This window comes from Oryx dammah, unplaced genomic scaffold (assembly GCF_014754425.2).
Source record: "Oryx dammah isolate SB20612 unplaced genomic scaffold, SCBI_Odam_1.1 HiC_scaffold_25, whole genome shotgun sequence".
NCBI lineage: Eukaryota > Metazoa > Chordata > Mammalia > Artiodactyla > Bovidae > Oryx > Oryx dammah.
In genome coordinates this window covers 50,469,357-50,488,971 of record NW_024070209.1, presented here as the reverse complement: position 1 = coordinate 50,488,971, position 19,615 = coordinate 50,469,357, and positions in this window count along the sequence as shown.

The following is a 19,615-nucleotide window of genomic DNA, read 5'->3' as shown; positions in this document are numbered from 1 at the left end:
CATGAGTTTGAGTAAGCTCTGGGAGTTGCTGAGGGACAGGGAAGCCTGGTATGCTGCAGCCGTGGGGTCACAAATAGTCGGAAACGACTGAGTGACTGAACTGAATATAGTAAGAATGATGATTGTATTACTTATCTTGTTTCTTCTTTTTTTCCTATTGATTTTCTGACATTGTGTGTGTTTGTGTGATACACACACACACACGTTTGCCACTATGATTATAAATGCTTATTTTCTTTGCATTTCTTAAGTTCTTCAAATTTGGTGCATCATCAATCTTTTTATTTTCGTCTTTGACATCTTTCAGTTTCAAGTGTGTTTCTGGATTTTTTAAAAATTTCCCAAGCTTTGTTTAATGATAGTAACAATAAGAGCTAACATTATTGTTCTGCTATGGCTAGGAGCTGTTCTAAGTGTCTTAAATGCAGAAAAGATTGAATTTCTGGAACCATTTTAAGAGGTAATTACCAATCACACTTTATGCATTGGACAACACCCTCCCAGATGTAGAAAGGACAGCAGTATTCAACAGCTCACTCCAGAGCCCACACTTTAACCACTCACTGCATCCCTTCAAGTTTTGGACTGTTTTTATTTTTTTCATGTAAACTTAGTGGAGAAAGAGAGAAGACGTATCTGAGAATATTAATGTCATGTCATCCTAATAAATATAATGTATAGAATGTATTTAGCTACATGCTGTGACATAGGAGAATTTGCAGTCCTTTTTTTCTAAGACAGCCCATGAGGAAGGTTAGGGTGGTAAACATAACTAATATAACAAAGTGAAATTTGTGGCAGTATATAATTGAATGCTGAATTGTTTCCAATACACTAGGCATGCTGTGAATCTCAGAGATGGAGGGCACTATGATAGTTTTATTTTAGTATATTGAAAAAATGGTCATACATTAATCTTACACTTACCCTCATACACATTTTTATTTGCCCTGTCAAATATTTTTCAGTAAACTAATTTAGATGTATATATGTATGTGTGTGTGTGTGTGTGTGTGTGTGTATATATATACATATATATATGTAAAGTATTAATAGATAAAGAAATGTGCAGCAATGCTGAAAGGAAGGCAGCCTCAAATTTTTTTCTCAGTAGCAGGTGTGATAAAGACACATATGTTGACTTGTTTATTCATCTTCAACTATCTTGAAGACAGAGAAGAAAATGGAGATGGAACAAATAAAGATTAACCACTTTTGTGCCAGGTGGTACCCTTTTTATTTGTTCATGCATTTGTGAATATATGCATATACTAACAGGTTTCTTTAATAGTCATTGAGTCCCCACTATGTGCCTGGCATTATTGTAGATAAGGGAGATGCATCAGTGGATAAAACAGTTAAGAATCATGTTCTTATAGACTATAACAGGGAAGTAGACAACACTAAGAAATTTAATCCTCACAAAACCCACTAAAATATTATTTGTGGTTTATGAATGATAAAACTTTTATTCAACAGTCTTGGGACTCAGGGTCAGAGTGGTACCTGATAGCACAAGAGCACTGGTACCAGTACTCCATCTGGTACCGTGGAGTCACACAATTGCTTTAAAGTCCATGATCTTTTCACTACTGCTACTGACTACAAAGAATGAAGAGTTATTTTAAATATTCTAATGGAATAGACACATTTGGGTAATGAACATCATTTTTCCTTTCTCAATAATGTAAAAAATAATAGACAAATTAATTGTAAAGATACATTGCTTTACTCACTATATGAATGATCAAAATAACCAGCTTTCATTTCTGTTTTTAAATACATAGTTGCTTATTTTTCTCTGGTATTTATTTACTGTAATGTGTTTCACAAAAATGAGATCAAAGAATGTCCCAATGTTTTTCATTCATGTGGCAAGGAAAATTCTAGAAACTGCATTGGTCATTACTACACCTCCATCATTCATCTCAGTGGCCTCAAAATTTAAAGTATGGAAAGATCGATAGTTTTTTTAATTAATTAATGTTAAAGAAAAGAGAGTACTAAAATTTATTTTGACTCCAATATACCTGATGAAAAGCAAAAAGACTGAATTGAAGAGCTGAAGTAGAAATGGCATCATACATTTTTAAAATTTATTCATTTCTTTTAACTGGAGGCTAATTACTTTACAATATTGTAGTGGTTTTTGCCATACATTCACATGAATCAGCCATTGGTGTACATGTATTCCTCACCCTGTACCCCACTCCCACCTCTCTCTCCATCCCATCCCTCAGGGTCGTCCCAGTGCACCAGCCTTGACCACCCTGTCTCATGTATCAAATCTGGACTGGAGATCAATTTCTTCTATGATAATATACATGTTTCAATGCTATTCTCTCAAATCATCCCACCCTCACCTTCTCCCACAGAGTCCAAAAGTCTGTTCTTTACATCCCTGTCTCCTTTGCTGTCTCACATACAGCCATTGTTACCATCTTTCTAAATTCCATATATATGTAATAATATACTGTATTGGTGTTTTTCTTTCTGACTTACTTCACTCTGTATAATAGGCTCCAGTTTCATCCACCTCATTAAAACTGGTTCAAATGTGTTCTTTTTAATAGCTGAGTAATATTCCATTGTTTATATGTACCACAGCTTTCTTATCCATTCGTCTGCCAATGGACATCTAGGTTGCCTCCATGTCCTGGCTATTGTAAACAGTGCTGTGATGAACATTGGGGTACATGTGTCTCTTTCAATTCTGGTTTCCATGGTGTGTATGCCCAGCAGTTCTATTTCCAGTTATTTTAAGGAATCTCCACACTGTTCTCCATAGTGGCTGTACTAGTTTGCATTCCCACCAACAGTGTAAGAGGGTTCCCTTTTCTCCACAACCTCTCCAGCATTTATTGCGTGTAGGCTTTTGCATAGCAGTCATTCTGACTGGCGTGAATGGTACCTCATTGTGGTTTTGATTTGCATTTCTCTAATAATGAGTGATATTGAACATCTTTTCATGTGCTTGTTAGCCATCTGTATGTCTTCTTTGGAGAAATGTCTGTTTAGTTCTTTGGCACATATTTTGATTGGGTCATTTATTTTGTATTTCTGTGTTGTCTGTTGTGATCTCTCCATTTTCATTTCTAATTTTATTGATTTGGTCTTTCTCCCGTTGTTTCTTGATGAGTCTGGCTAATGGTTTGTCAATTTTATTTATCCTCTCAAAGAACCAGCTTTTGGCTTTGTTGATTTTTGCTATGGTCTCTTTTGTTTGTGTTTCCTTGCTAATTTTATGTTTAGTTGATCTATCCATAGGTATGAATGGGGTATTAAAGTCTCCCACTATTATTGTGTTACTGTTAATTTCTCCTTTCATACTTGTTAGCATTTGCCTTACCTATTGCAGTGCTCCTATGTTGGGTGCATATATATGTATAATTGTTATATCTTCCTGGATTGATTCTTTGATCATTATGTAGTGTCCTTCTTTGTCTCTTTTTACAGCCTTTATTCAAAGTCTATCTTATCTAATATGAGTATTGCTACTCCTGCTTTCTTTTGGTCTCCATTTGCATGAAATATTGTTTTCCCACCCTTCACTTTCAGTCTGTATGTGTCCCTTGTTTTGAGGTGGGTTTCTTGTAGACAGCATATATAGGGATCTGGTTTCTGTATCCATTCAGACAGTCTTTTTCTTTTGGTTGGGGCAGTCAAACCATTTACATTTAAGGTAATTATTGATAAATATGATCCCATTGCCATTTACTTTGTTGTTTGGGGTTCAAGTTTACAAGCCTTTTCTGTGTTTGCATCTAGAGAAGATCTTTAGCATTTGTTGAAGAGCTGGTTTGGTGGTGCTGAATTCTCTCAGCTTTTGCTTGGCTGTAAAGCTTTTGATTTTTCCCTCATATTTGAATGAGATCCTTGTTGGCTACCATAATCTGGGTTGTACATTTTTCTCTGTCATCACTTTAAGTTTGCCCTGCCATTCTCTTGTGGTCTGAGGCATTTCTATTGAAAGATCAGCTGTTACCCTTATGGGAATCCTTTTGTGTGTTATTTGTTGTTTTTCCCTTGCTGCTTTTAATATTTGTTCTTTGTGTGTGATCTTCGTTAATTTGATTAATATCTGTCTTGTGGTGTTTCGCCTTGGATTTATCCTGTTTGGTGCTCTCTGGGTATCTTGGACTTGGGTGGCTATTTCCTTCCCCATTTTATGGAATTTTTCAACTATTATCTCAAGTATATTCTCATGGCCTTTCTTTTTGTCTTCTTTTTCTAGGACTCCCACTTGACATTGTCCCAGAGATCTCTGAGGTTGCCCTCATTTCTTATAATCTTTTTTCTTTTTTCCTCTCTGCTTCACTTATTGCCACCATTCTATCTTCCACCTCACTTATCCTATCTTCTGCCTTAGTTATTCTACTGTTGGTTCACTCCAGAGTGTTTTTGATCTCAGTTATTGCATTATTCATTATTGATTGGCTCTTTTTTATTTCTTCTAGGTCCTTGTTTGTTAAACTTTTCTTGCATCTTCTCAATCCTTGTCTCCAGACTATTTATCTGTGACTCCATTTTGTTTTCAAGATTTTGGATCATTTTTACTATCATTATTCTGAATTCTTTTTCAGGTAGACTCCCTATCTCCTCCTCTTTGGTTTGGTTTGGTGGGCATTCATCATGTTTCTTTACCTGAAAATTTCTCTGGCTTTTCATCTTGTTTAGGTTGCTGTGTTTGGGGTGAAAGTAGGCTGGAAGTTTGTGGTTCCTCTTTATTGTGGAGGTTTCTCCCTGTGGGTGGGGTTGGATGAGTGGCTTGTCAAGGTTTCCTGGTTAGGTAAGCTTGCATTGGTGTTCTGGTGGGTAGAGCTGGATCTCTTCTCTCTGGAGTCAATGAAGTGTCCAGTAGTGAGCTTTGAGGTGCCTATGGGCTTGGTGTGACTTTCAGCCGCCTGTGTTTTTATACTCAGGGCTATGTTCCTGTTTTGCTGGAGAATTAGCTTGGTATGTCTTGCTCTGAAACTTGTTGGCTCTTGGGTGCAGCTTCGTTTCAGTGTAGGTATGGAGGCTTTTGGATGAGCTCTTGTTGATTAATGTTCCCTGAAGTCAGGAGTTTTCTAGTGTTCTCAAATTTTAGATTTAAGCCTCCTGCCTCCGGCTTTCAGTCTTATTCTTACAGTAACCTCAAGACTTCTCCATCCATACAGCACTGATGATAAAAACATCTAGATTAATGGTGAAAAGATTCTCCACAGTGAGGGACATCCAGAGAGGTTCACAGAGTTACATGGAGAAGAGAAGAAAGAGGATGGAGACAGAGGTGACCAGGAGGAGAGGAGGGAGAGTCAAAAGGAGAGAGACAAATCTAGCCAGTAATCAGTTCTCTAAGTGTTCCCCATAGCCTGGAACACTCAGAGAGATTCACAGAGTTAAGTAGAGAAGAGAAGGGGGAGGGAGGAGATAGAGGTGACCTGGGGGAGAAAAGGGGGAGGGAGCAATCAAGCCAGTAATTACACTCCTAAGTAAAAATGGGTGCTGAAGATTGGATTCTTAATGGTACAAAATTGATAACAATTACAAAAAATTAACTCATGTACACCTGTGGTGTATTCATGTCAATGTATGGCAAAACCACTACAGTATTATAAACTAAAAAAAATTAAAAAATTAAAAAATAAATAAATAAAAATTTAAAAAAAGAAGAAGAAAAATATCTAGAGGTTAGACTCTCAAAAATACAACATTTTAAAAAATCACAAAAATTATAATATATATATATGAAATTTCCTTTAAAAACAGAATCTTTTTTGCAAGATAATAGTAAGTTTTAAAAATGAAAATTAAAGGAGTAATAAAGAATGTAAAAATTTTTAAAAATAAAAAATGATAATAGTAAAATATATCTTGGAATTTCTCTGGAGTTGTTGAGGGCAGTGTGGGGTCAGTTCAGTTTCAGATAGTTCCTTGTTCCAGCTTATACTCCTCAAGGTCTATAGGCCCCTTCCAATGTAGTCAATGCTAACTACCAGGTTTTAATCTGTTGCATCTGTACCTCCAAAGTGGTTCCCTCTTCTTTGTTTATTTTGGCTTCCTCTGTTTGTAAGTCTCTTCAGTGTCTAATTTCTGCCCTGATACAAGGGGGTGAAGCCATTTATTTAGGCTCACTTGTTCAATTGTGCAGTGGGGAGGGAAGAACAATGCAAACAAATATCACTTGCATGTGTGGGGCGTGCTTGCAGGTTTGCCCAAGCTCACGACATGTGTGCTTTCCCGCTCTATACTGCTCAGGCTCCAGGTTGCTCTGCAGGGGAAGTGTCCAAAGCGTGCCCTGGGTTGCGTGCACTTCCCAGGTCTAAGCCACTCAGGTTCAGGTTCTCGGGTACTCCACAAAGGCACAGGTTGGGCCTGTGTTTTGTGCCCTTCCCAGGTCCGAGCAGCTCAGGTGTCCAGGTGCTTTGCGAGCGCACTATCCCAGGTGTACGGTATGTCTTATCACCTCCCCAGTCCCAGTCACTCGGTTTCCTGGGTGCACCGCAAGAGCGCCATCTCAAGTTTGCCCTGTGTCCTCTGGGGAGCTGATCTCCGACTGTGAACCTCCTGGCGGATGTCAACCGTCCATGGTCCCAGGAAGACTTGGTTAGCAACTGGGAGGCTGCTCATAGTTTGGTGGAAGATGCCTCTTGTCTTCCAGTTCTGGCTGACATCTGCCTGCCTCTCTGCCTTCAGCAGGGGGAGGGACCAGTCCATGGCTGGCCAGCTCTCCTCTGGTATTAGCTCAAACCTTTGTTCTGTGAGCAAGTCAGGTTGTGCCTAAGAACTTTTCTCAGGAAAGCTCTCTCTCTCTCTCTCTCTTTTTTTTTTTTTCTCTCTCTCTGGCTATCCCACAGTTTGGGTTGCTATCTCATGTTAGCTCCCTCAGATTGTCCTCAGGGCACTCAGGCCCAGTCCTTACCATAAGCATGTAACCCATGCCTCCCTGTTCAGTCTCAGCTCGCTGCTGGCAGACACAAGCGTCTGGGTTACTTATTTGCAGGGCATTGCAATTAGGCACATAATCTTGGGTGGTTTTTTTTTTTCCCCTTCTAGTTATGCTGCCCTCTGAGTTTACAAAACTCCCCACAGACCCACCAGTGAGAGGATTTCCTGGTATTTGAAACTTCTCCTCCTTCATGACTCCCTCCCCAGGATGGGTCTCCATCCCTAACTCTTTTGTGTCTCTTTTTATCTTTTATATTTTTTCCCACCTCCTTTCAAAGAGATGGGCTGCCTTTCTGGGTGTCTGGTATCCTCCACCAGCATTCAGAAATTGTTTTGTGGAATTTGTTCAGCGTTCAAATGATCTTTCATTGAATTTTGGGGGGAGAAAGTGGTATCTCTGTCCTATTCCTTCACCATCTTAGCAGCATCATACATTTTTAAGAGTTCACATGAGGCCAGAGGACAGAGGTTATTAAGCCTGAGAAATCTGCAGACAGTATCCAAGTACCATGTCTTCAGATCAAAGCCCTCACAAGCTTATTAACCAATTTATCTTGGTAATGTTCAACTGTCAAGAGATTTCCATTTTCTTAGTTACAAAGTGCCTTAAAAATATCCCTTCTAAAGTGATACTTTCCTGGAGACGTCTCCAACTGAAAAACAGTTATATTCCACTTGGAAAATTCTTAGTGTTCGTGTAATTGTCTCAAAGGTAAGAAAACTATGAGTGGGGTTACTCCTGGTCACAGCAATCCCAGGATTACCTCTAGCATATCAAACTCAGTTTTCAAAACCTGAAGTCAACTGTCTGGTAATTCTGTGGATGTCAAGCATATTTAAATCACTGTGCAATTTAAACTGGGTGCAATCAGCTTTCTAAGGAATGCAAACCATCTGTCTGAAATGAAAGATGAGAACAGAAACCTCTATAAATTTCTTTTCACAACTGGCCTGCTTTTCTGCCTATTTAGAATGCTGGGTGATGCACTCAAGAATTACAGTTGGAGAACGTACAAGGTGGGTAAGCTGATAAAGCATCTGTTATTTTCCTTGCATTGTAAAAAATGCACCACCTATAAAACTATCCTAAAGTCCTCTCTTTGATTATTGTAGTTATAGGCCTAATGTTCAACACTTCTCTATCTGGTAATCTTTAGCTACTTTTTGTTTAAAGCCCAGTTCTCAAAAAGAAATGTTATGGAACCAAAATAGCAGTGTCTTTATGTTTAAACTGAAACTGGATAATTGATAATTTACACATATATATTGATTTTAATAAAATTTTAACATATTCAGAAAATGATAGAGAATATTATACTTTGGCCACCTGATGAGAAGAGACAACTCACTGGAAAAGACTCTGTGCTGGGAAAGATACAGGGCAGGAAGAGAAGGGTAAGACAGTGGTCGAGAAGTTTGGATGGCATCACAGATTCAATGGACATGAGTTTGAGCAAACTCCAGGGGTTAGTGAAGGACAGGGAAGACTGCCTGGAGTCCATGGGGTTGCAAAGAGTCAGACATGACTTAGAGACCAAACAGCAATTATAATGAAGTTCATATACTATTTTACAGATTCTGTCAAATGTTTTGAAGTCAAACATGACAGATATTTTTAAAACACTTTAATTTTCCCTTCAGATCTGAATATCTTTCCTCCCTAGAGGTAGCCATTATTATAAAAGTGATGTGTGTCTTTACAGCAAATATTTTCATAGTGTGCTACATTTGTATATATTCAAAACAAAATTTATTGTCTTGCATGTCATTGACACTACATTAAATCTATCTTGCTGTATATATCACCCTAGACCATTTTTATTTATTCCAACATAAGTATTTGATTTTTATTATTTAATTCAGTTGCTCTGTGTTTTTAATATCTTATGAATATATCATAATACATTATAGATCCTTCTATTGATAAAATTTTATATCAATCAGCTGTTAGTAATTACAAATAATTGATTATATTTTCCTTGGGCAAGTAAAAAGGCTTTATGTGTTAAATTCTGAGGTGATGTTTTTATCTGCAGATTAACTTGATATTGTAATTTTTGTCTCTGAAGTCATTGTACCAACTTCAGTTCAGTCGCTCAATTGTGTCCAACTCTTTGCGACCCCATGGACTGTAGCACGCCAGGCTTCCCTGTCAACCACCAACTCCCTGTGCTTGCTCAAACCCATGTCCATCAAGTTTTAAACTATCAACAATTTCTGCAAGCTATCATTTCCCTAAATCCTTGCACACGCTAAGATTTTCCCATATCTTTTTGAATTAAATTGATAAATTCCACAGGGATTCCTGTTCAGGCTGTGATTAAAATAACACTGAATTTTTAGATTAACTTGTAGGAAAATATATAAGATTACATAATAATGAGGAAGTCATTTCTGTCTTTTTGTTTTGTTTTGTTTTCTTAAAAGGTACACATGCCATGTCTTATCATTAGTCTGTTTTTTCTTTAAGGGAGTAAATAAACACTTTATTAGAGAAAATTCCTCCTGTTTATAGTTTAGCACAAATTTTTAAATTATTTTTAACTATGAATGAGTTTAAATCTAATGGAATACTATTTATTTTTCCATCAAATTAATTTTATCTATTACTATGTAATATAGCAAATTATATTTTAAATGAGTTTTAAATTTTACTGAGTACTATTTTTCCTCTATCAAATTAGGCTTTTATCTGTGTTTTGTTTTGTTTTGTTTGTGTGTGTGTGTGTGTGTGTGTGTGTGTATGTGTGTGATGTGCTGTATTTAGTCACTCAGTCCTGTCCAACTCTTTGCTACCCCGTGGACTGTAGCTCATCAGGCTCCTCTGTCCATGGGGTTTCTCCCAAGGATACTGGAGTGTGTTGCCATGTCTTCCTCCAGGGAATCTTCCCAACCCAGGGGTTGAACCCAGGTCTCCCACATTGCAGGCAGATTCTTTACCATCTGAGCCACCAGGGAAGCCCGTGAATACTGGAATGACTATCCTATCCCTTCTCCAGGGTATCTTCCCGACCCAGGAATTGAACCAGGGTCTCCTGCATTGCAGGTGGATTCTTTACCAGCTGAGCTATCAGGGAGGCCCATTATTTTGTTAATATAGTTTAATTACATTATATGATTTACTAGGCTACTTTCCTTACTATGTTAATATAATGAACTGCATTGCTAGACCCTGAGATAAATTCAGTTTATCTCACCTATTTTTAATAAAGTACAGTGCTAATTGTGTTTGTAAATAATTTATTTAGGAAATTTGTTATTGTTATATTTGCTTACGCTTTTCTTAGTTTATCCTCACATTTTTAAGATTGTCTAGACTCAAATAGTGATTTAGATACATATCCTTTTCTTTCTTTTCTGAAACCACTTGTATTTGAAAGAAATGTGTGCTCTTGAAAGTTTATGAAAACTGATCTATAAAATCATCTTTTTGTTTGTTCTTCTTTCTCTAGTCGCTTTATATGTAAGGCTAGGTTTTCTATTCGAAATTTTTCTTTTTTCTAAAGATTGTATCGCTATGATCTTCACTCTTAGGACTGCTTTTGGTCTATAGCCACCTCACCCTGAACATCTCCAATCTCATCTGATCTCAGAAGGTAAGCAGGGTCAGAACTGGTTAGTACTTGAATTGAAGAACTATTTTTGTTGTATCCCATAGGTTTGGAAACCCAGTTTCAATCCCTGGATCGAGAAGATCCTCTGAAGAAGGAAATGGCAATCCACTCCAGTATTCTTGCCTGGAGAATTCCATGGACAGGGGATTCTGGTGGGCTACAGTCCATGGGGTTGCAAAGTGTTGGACACAACTGAGCGATTAACACACATAAGTTTGTATCCTCATGTTTTCATTTTCATTTTTCTCTCAGTATCTTTTGACTACCTTTTTTATTTTTTCAGTGATCAGTTGGTTGTTTAATAGCATATTGTTTAGCCTCCATGTGTTTGTTTTCTGCAGATCCCCCCCCCCCCTTAGAGTTCATTTCTAATTGCATAGCATTCTGGTTAGAAGAGATGCTTGATACGATGTCAATTTTCTTAAATTTACCAAGGCTTATTTTGTGTTCTAGTATTTCATCTATCCTGAAGAATGTTCCATGTGCCCTTGAGAGAATGTGTACTCTGTTGCTTTCAGGTGGAAATGCTCTGTAAAAAATCAATTAAATCCATGTGGTCTAATGCATTTTTTAAGGTCTGTGTTTCATTACTGCTTTTTTGCCTGGATGGACTATTCATAGCTGTAAATATGGCATTAAATCTTCCTACAATTATTGTGTTACTGTCAAATTCTACCTTTATGTCCACTAATATTTGCCCTGCCTATTTAGATGCTCTTGTGTTAGGTGCATATCTATTTACAATCATTATATCTTCTTCTCATATTGATCCCTTTGTCATTATCTAGTGCCCTTTATCTCTTGTAAGAACCTTTAAAGTCTATTTTGTCTGATATAAGTATTGCTATTTTGATTTTCTTTTGAATTCCATTTGCATGAAATGCCTTTTTCCAGCCCCTCGCTTTTAGTTTGTATGAGTCTCTAGATGTTAAGCGAGTCTTTTCTAGGCACGATAAATACAAATCTTGGTTCAGTATCAATCTAGCCAGCCTGTGTCATTTGGTGAGAGCATTTAATCTGTTTACATTTGAGGTAATTATTGTCAGCCACTAAGAGGTTTCAAGCAGATGAATACTCCCTGATATGTCTTCCAACACTGTCTACATTCCTATGGTGAGACACAGCCACCCCTTTCTCCCTTGGAGACCCTCCAAAACCAGCAAGTAGGTCTTTACCTAGGTTCCTATGAATTTACTGCTTTTGACCTTGGTTCTGGTGCATGTGAGACTTTTAAGAGTGAAAGTGTTTGTCCTTTAAGAGTGAAATTTTTATCTCAAGTCTCATGAAGCTCTTGCAATTAAGCCCTGCTGGCCTTCAAAGCCAAATGCTCTGGAGGCTGATCTTCCTGGTGCCAAACTCTCATGGCTCAGAACTCTTACTCCTATGGGAGAGCCTCCAAAATATACTTATTTTCCAATTTAGAACTCACCCACCTAGGGGATATGGGATTTGATTATATTATGAGTCCATCCCTCCTACCCATCACCATCACATTGTGACTTCTTTTTTATATCTTTAGTTAAAGAAGATATTTTCTGATAGATTCCTATCTTTTTAATTGATTGTTGTTTTTGGACAGTTGTGATTTGAGTGTGCTTGTGAGAGGAACTGATCTCAGAGTCTTTTTACTCTGCCATTGTGTCAGTTCTATTTTTGACTCTTAAATAGCAAGTCCTTTTAATACATATTCCCTTTCTAATTTCATTCCATTCTTTATCATGAAAGAAATATATTTTCTATCTCACTACATTAAAATATGTAATATAAAATTAAAGTCTTCTTCTAGTCTCTGATGTTTTATGTTTTTCAAAGTTTCTGATTATAAGATTTGTTTTAGCCTTTACATTTCATGTTAACATCTTTGTCCAAATGCCTGGTCGATTCTTTATTTTTAACTCTTTCTTTCATTTACATACAATAGAAAGAATATTAAAAAAAAAAAAACGGAAAACAGTAGTAGGCAGTGTCTTTCTGATTGACAGGCTTAAATGACAGGCTTAATTATATAGTGGGCAATGAGTTGGGTCCCAACCACTTTCTTAGAGGACCACTAAGTCTCAGATGAATAGCCATTTACTTTTGGAATGACATTTACTCCTTGAGTCCTCCTCCAAATTCTACGGGTGAATAGTATAAGAATGCGGTTTTAGATTAAAGAGGTGATAGTTTTGGAAACTTAGCTGACATTATTCTGTAAATTGAGATGAGAAAATTTGATTTATACTTAATATATAACTTATAATCTTCACTTGTGAATGTGCCTATGAAAATACTAGTAGTAGATTGGAAGATGTATCCAATATTTTTTCCAAGTTTCATATAAACTTGATTTAGTTACATAAGTCACTAAAATATCATGCTGTTTGTTTTATGCCATAACTATAGCTAGTCAATGAAGTTATACTAGTTATCTTCTGTTTTTATAAGCCATACTTAGTATGATTAATATGAATTATAAATTTAAATTAAATATGGAAAACATCCAATCTTCATGGAAAAACTATCACCATGAGTGTATTGTATAAATGAATATGACTGTAATATTGACCATCTAGAAAATATAGGCTTGACTTCTTTATCCCTCCCATCCATTATTCCACAAACTAAGGAAAACTTGACTTTGAGACCATAGTTTCCCTAGTGTGAATTCGCTCAGTTATGTCCGACTATTTGCAACCCCATGGACTATACAGTCCATGGAATCCTCCAGGCCAGACTACTGGAGTGGGTAGGCATTCCCTTCTCCAGGAGATCTTCCCAACTCAGGGATTGAACCCAGGTCTCCCACATTGCTGGTAGATTCTTTACCAGTTAAGCCACCAGGGAAGCCCATAGTTTCCATAGGCAGCTGTTCTGTATAATTAGTCTTTGCTATTATATCCACTGCAGTTTGGAGGCAAACTTCCCAGATAGGCAGTCTTTCAGCTGTCTCTTTCATTTATCACTAACACCTACTCTTCATCTGTCATTCTGGGTTTAGAGTCTCTCCATGTTGTTGCACATAGAGAAACCTCCAGGATCTGGTCTGAGCTATGATGCCCAATTTGCCTATGATGGTTCAATCTACTTTCTATTTTCCAGAAACTTGTCAAATCTCTAATTCACTGATATCTTCTCTTCCCATCACTATCACAATTATGAACGTATTTTAACTTTTAAAATTTTCCTTTCAGTTCATTTTTTGACCAATGGTGGAAGAAAGGTATGGCTCTGCTCATTTTCCCACCCTAAACTGGAAGCCTTAACAGAAAATATTTTACACAATGCCTTAGTAGAACACAATGCCTTCCTGTGATGTTTATAAAGCCCTCCTTTACTGAAAGGTTATATATTCATAATATTATTTGCTTCTTTTAATATTTTTACTTTTAACACATAACTGCAAAAGATATTTGAAACATATAACCGAAGACAAGAGAATCTAAAATTTAGTTTGTGCTTAGTCGCTAAGCTGTCTTACTCTTTGGGACACCATGGACTGTAGTCTGCCAGTATCCTCTGTCCATGGGGATTCTCTAGGCAAGAATACTGTAGTGGGTTGCCATGCACTTCTCCAATAGGATCTTCCCAACCGAAAGATCAAACCCAGGTTTCCCACACTGCAGGCAGATTCTTTACCAACTGAGCCACCAGGGAAGTCCAAATAGAAAAGAAACTGTTCCAAGATCTTTTAAACCTTTCTCACATTAACTACCTTTCTCATGTTAACTACCTTTTTCACATTATATAGATAATCATCTTTTAAACATAATAAAGTCAGTATCAGACTCTTCTGTACAGTTTTTCTCTTCTTCTGTACAGTTTTCTGTACAGTTATTCTTCTCTTCTTATATCGTATTTAAATTACTTTGCCTTTATTATGCATATTCAGTTCAGTCAGTTCAGTTCAGTTGCTCAGTTGGGTCCAACTCTTTGCGACCCCATGAATCGAAGCATGCCAGGCCTCCCTGTCCATCACCAACTCCAGGAGTTCACTCAGACTCACGTCCATCGAGTCCGTGATGCCATCCAGCCATCTCATCCTTTGTCGCCCCCTTCTCCTCCTGCCCCCAATCCCTCCCAACATCAGAGTCTTTTCCAATGATTCAACTATTTGGAATGAGGTGGCCAAAGTACTGGAGCTTCAGCTTTAGCATCATTCCTTCCAAAGAAATCCCAGGGTTGATCTCCTTCAGAATGGACTGGTTGGATCTCCTTGCAGTCCAAAGGACTCTCAACAGTCTTCTCCAACACCACAGTTCAAAAGCATCAATTCTTCGGCACTCAGCCTTCTTCACAGTCCAACTCTCACATCCATACATGACCACAGGAAAAACCATAGCCTTGAATAGACAGGACTTAGTCGGCAAAGTAATGTCTCTGCTTTTGAATATGCTATCTAGGTTGGTCATAACTTTTCTTCCAAGGAGTAAGCGTCTTTTAATTTGATGGGTGCAGTCACCATCTGCAGTGATTTTGGAGCCCCCAAAAATAAAGTCTGACACTGTTTCTACTGTTTCCCCATCTATTTCCCATGAAGTGATGGGACCAGATGCCATAATCTTCGTTTTCTGAATGTTGAGCTTTAAGCCAACGTTTTCACTCTCCTCTTTCACTTTCATCAAGAGGCTTTTTATTTCCTCTTCACTTTCTGCCATAAGGGTGGTGTCATCTGCATATCTGAGGTGATTGATATTTCTCCTGGCAATCTTGATTCCAGCTTGTGTTTCTTCCAGTCCAGTGTTTCTCATGATGTACTCTGCATAGAAGTTAAATAAGCAGGGTGACAATATACAGCCTTGACGTACTCCTTTTTCTATTTGCAACCAGTCTGTTGTTCCATGTCCAGTTCTAACTGTTGCTTCCTGACCTGCATATAGATTTCTCAAGAGGCAGGTCAGGTGGTCTGGTATTCATATCTCTTTCAGAATTTTCCACAGTTTATTGTGATCCACACAGTCAAAGGATTTGGCATAGTTAATAACGCAGAAATAGATGTTTTTCTGGAACTCTCTTGCTTTTTCCATGATCCAGTGGATATTGGCAATTTGATCTCTGGTTCCTCTGCTTTTTCTAAAACCAGCTTGAATGTCAGGGAGTTCATGGTTCACGTATTGCTGAAGCCTGGCTTGGAGAATTTTGAGCATTACTTTAGTAACGTGTGAGATGAGTGCATTGTGCGGCAGTTTGAGCATTCTTTGGCATTTCCTTTCTTTGGAATTGCAATGAAAACTGACCTTTTCCAGTCCTGTGGCCACTGCTGAGTTTTCCACATTTGTTGGCATATTGAGTGCAGCACTTTCACAGCATCATCTTTCAGGATTTGAAACAGCTCAACTGGAATTCCATCACCTCCACTAGCTTTGTTTGTAGTGATGCTTTCTAAGACCCACTTGACTTCACATTCCAAGATGTCTGGCTCTAGATTAGTGATCACATCATCATGATTATCTGGGTCGTGAAGATCTTTTTTGTACAGTTCTTCTGTGTATTCTTGCCACCTCTTCTTAATATCTTCTGCTTCTGTTAGGTACAGACCATTTCTGTCCTTTATCGAGCCCATCTTTGCATGAAATGTTCTCTTGGTATCTCTAATTTTCTTGAAGAGATCTCTAGTCTTTCCCATTCTGTTCTTTTCCTCTATTTCTTTGCACTGATCACTGCAGAAGGCTTTCTTATCTCTTCTTGCTATTCTTTGGAACTCTGCATTCAGATGCTTATATCTTTCCTTTTCTCCTTTGCTTTTTGCTTCTCTTCTTTTCACAGCTATTTGTAAGGCCTCCCCAGACAACCATTTTGCTTTTTTGCATTTCTTTTCCATGGGGATGGTCTTGATCCCTGTCTCGTATACAATGTCACAAACCTCATTCCATAGTTCATCAGGCACTCTATCTATCAGATCTAGGTCCTTAAATCTATTTCTCACTTCCACTGTATAATCATAAGGGATTTGATTTAGGTCATACATGAATGGTCTAGAGGTTTTCCCTACTATCTTCAATTTGAGTCTGAATTTGGTAATGAGTTCATGCTCTGAGTCACAGTCAACTCCCAGTCTTGTTTTTGTTGACTGTATAGAGCTTCTCCATCTTTGGTTGCAAAGAATATAATCAATCTGATTTCCATGTTGAGCATCTGGTGATGTCCATGTGCAGTCTCTTCTTGTGTTGTTGGAAGAGGTGTTTGCTATGACCAGTGCAGTTTCTTGGCAAAACTCTATTAGTCTTTGCCTGGCTTCATTCCACATTCCAAGGCCAAATTTGCCTGTTACTCCAGGAGTTTCTTGACTTCCTACTTTTGCATTCCAGTCCCCTATAATGAAAAGGACATCTTTTTTGAGTGTTAGTCCTAAAAGGTCTTGTAGGTTGTCATAAAACCATTCAACTTCAGTTTCTTCAGCATACTGGTTGGGGCATAGACTTGGATAACTGTGATATTGAATGGTTTGCCTTGGAGACGAACAGAGATCATTCTGTCGTTTTTGAGATTGCATCCAAGTACTGCATTTCGGACTCTTTTGTTGACCATGATGGCTACTCCATTTCTTCTGAAGGATTCCTGCCCACAGTAGTAGATGTAATGGTCATCTGAGTTAAATTCACCCATTTCAGTCCATTTTAGTTCGCTGATTCCTAGAATGTCGACGTTCACCCTTGCCATCTCTTGTTTGACCACTTCCAATTTGCCTTGATTCATGGACCTGACACTCCAGGTTCCTATGCAATATTGCTCTTTACAGCACTGGACCTTGCTTCTATCACCAGTCACATCCACAACTGGGTATTGTTTTTGCTTTGCTCCATCCCTTCATTCTTTCCAGAGTTATTGCTCCACTGATCTCCAGTAGCATATTGGGCACCTAATGACCTGGGGAGTTCCTCTTTTGGTATCCTATCATTTTGCCTTTTCATACTATTCATGGGGTTCTCAAGGCAAGAATACTGAAGTGGTTTGCCATTCCCTTCTCTAGTGGACCACATTCTGTCAGACCTCTCCACCATGACCCACCTGTCTTGGGTTGCCCTGCAGGCATGGCTTGGTTACATGAGTTAGACAAGGCTGTGGTCCTAGTGTGATTAGATTGACTAGTTTTCTATGAGTATGGTTTCAGTGTGTCTGCCCTCTGATGCCCTCTTGCAACACCAACCATCTTACTTGGGTTTCTCTTACCTTGGGTGTGGGGTATCTCTTCACGGCTGCTCCAGCAAAGCACAGCCGCTGCTCCTTACCTTGGATGAGGGGTATCTCCTTATCACCGCCTTTCCTGATCTTCAATGTGGGATAGCTCCTCTAGTCCCTCCTGTGCCTGTGCAGCCACAGCTCCTGGGTTGCTCCTCCTGGCTGCCAGCAGGCGTGGGTGGCTCCTCCCAGCTGCTGTCCCTGGCCTTGGGCTCAGGGTGGCTTCTCAGGGTCACCACCCCTGGCCTCGGGCGCGAGGTGGCTTCTCCTGGCCGCCCCTGACCTCGGACACCCATGATGTCGGACGCGGCGTGTCTCCTCCCGTCCTCCACTGACCTTGGACGTGGGGTAGCTCCTCTCGGCCACCACCCCTGACCTCAGACACAGGGTAGCTCCTCTCGGCCATTCCTGTGCCGTCGCAGCCTTGTACTCTAGGCCACTGCCCCTGACCTCAGACGTGGGGTAGCTCCTCTTGGCTGCGCTTAGTGTACCGGCTCACAGCTGCCTGCATATTAATAATTGACAAATCTCAGTTCAGACTTCTTAAGACAACACACAGATATCTTTCTCATAGGTGTTTTTTCCTGAAATGTTCACATATTCTATACTGCATGGCAGGCTGATTTGTACACTTAAAAGAAACTGTTTAAAGAAGCAGAGTGATAAAAAGGATCTTAGATAGCAACCAAATACAACTGTAGTCTTTCAGTGGGGAGGAGTCTGGATATCAGAACGTAACATGACTTAGAATATCCCAGACAGTTACTAAATCCATGAATATGTTACTCTACTCCATGTAATCTATCCATCACTTTATTCAGTATGACCTATTAAACACTATCGTCCAAGTGTGACCTAAAACCTTGAAAGAGATTATCTCCTAAGTATGTCTCTCTATTTCTTTCCAAGCACTTAAAGAAAATGCAAAAAGAATGAAGACCCATTGTTCAAATCCTTTTCACTAAACATAAACTCTAACGGAAAAAAAATTGGAGACTAACAGATATTATGAATTTACATGCTGAATTCCTTGTGTTAGTGATTAAGCATAGAACATTAAGAATCATTTAACAGGCAATATTTTTCACTCAACTCACTGAAAATAATTGATAGCTGTAACTAATGGTATTTTTAGAACATCCTGGGTCTTTTCTCTAACTGTACAAATAGCAGCTTTATGAATTGAAAACCTAGGGGTGAGTGGTGGGCAAAGGATAATTTCCAATTTATAACAAAGATAATACAGAATTCTTCAAAAGGAAGTCACTTTAATTATCATTTTTACTTAAAATGATAAATTTGTCTGGACTATAAACTTACTTCCAATTGTTGTCAGCCTCCAAATAAATGGGTTTATCCTCTCCATCACATGGAATTTGCATGTTGTTATTGTATGTGTGCTTAATTGCTCAGTCGTGTCTGACTCTTCGCAACCCCATGAACTGTAGCCCGCCAGGCTCCTCTGTCCATGGGGATTCTCCAGGCAAGAATACTGGAATGGGTTGCCATGCCCTCCTCCAAGGGATCTTCCCAACCCAGGGATGGAACCCAGGTCTCCAGCATTGCAGGCGGATTCTTTACCAGACCCTAGGTTATTACATTATTGGAGCAAAAAATTGCACTATTTGACTTTCATTGTATTTTTAAATAAATTGCGATTGCATTGTATTTCATCAGCCAGAAAATACCACCAACCATTAGATACATTACTACTTTATTGCTAAGACAAAAAAAAAAAAAAAAAAGCTTTTAATAAAACTTCCTTTGGACTCTCTGGGAGAGGGAGAGGGTGGGATGATTTGGGAGAATGGCATTGAAATGTGTATAATATCATGTAAGAAATGAATTGCCAGTCCAGGTTTGATGCAGGATACAGGATGCTTGGGGCTGGTGCACTGGGATGACCCAGAGGG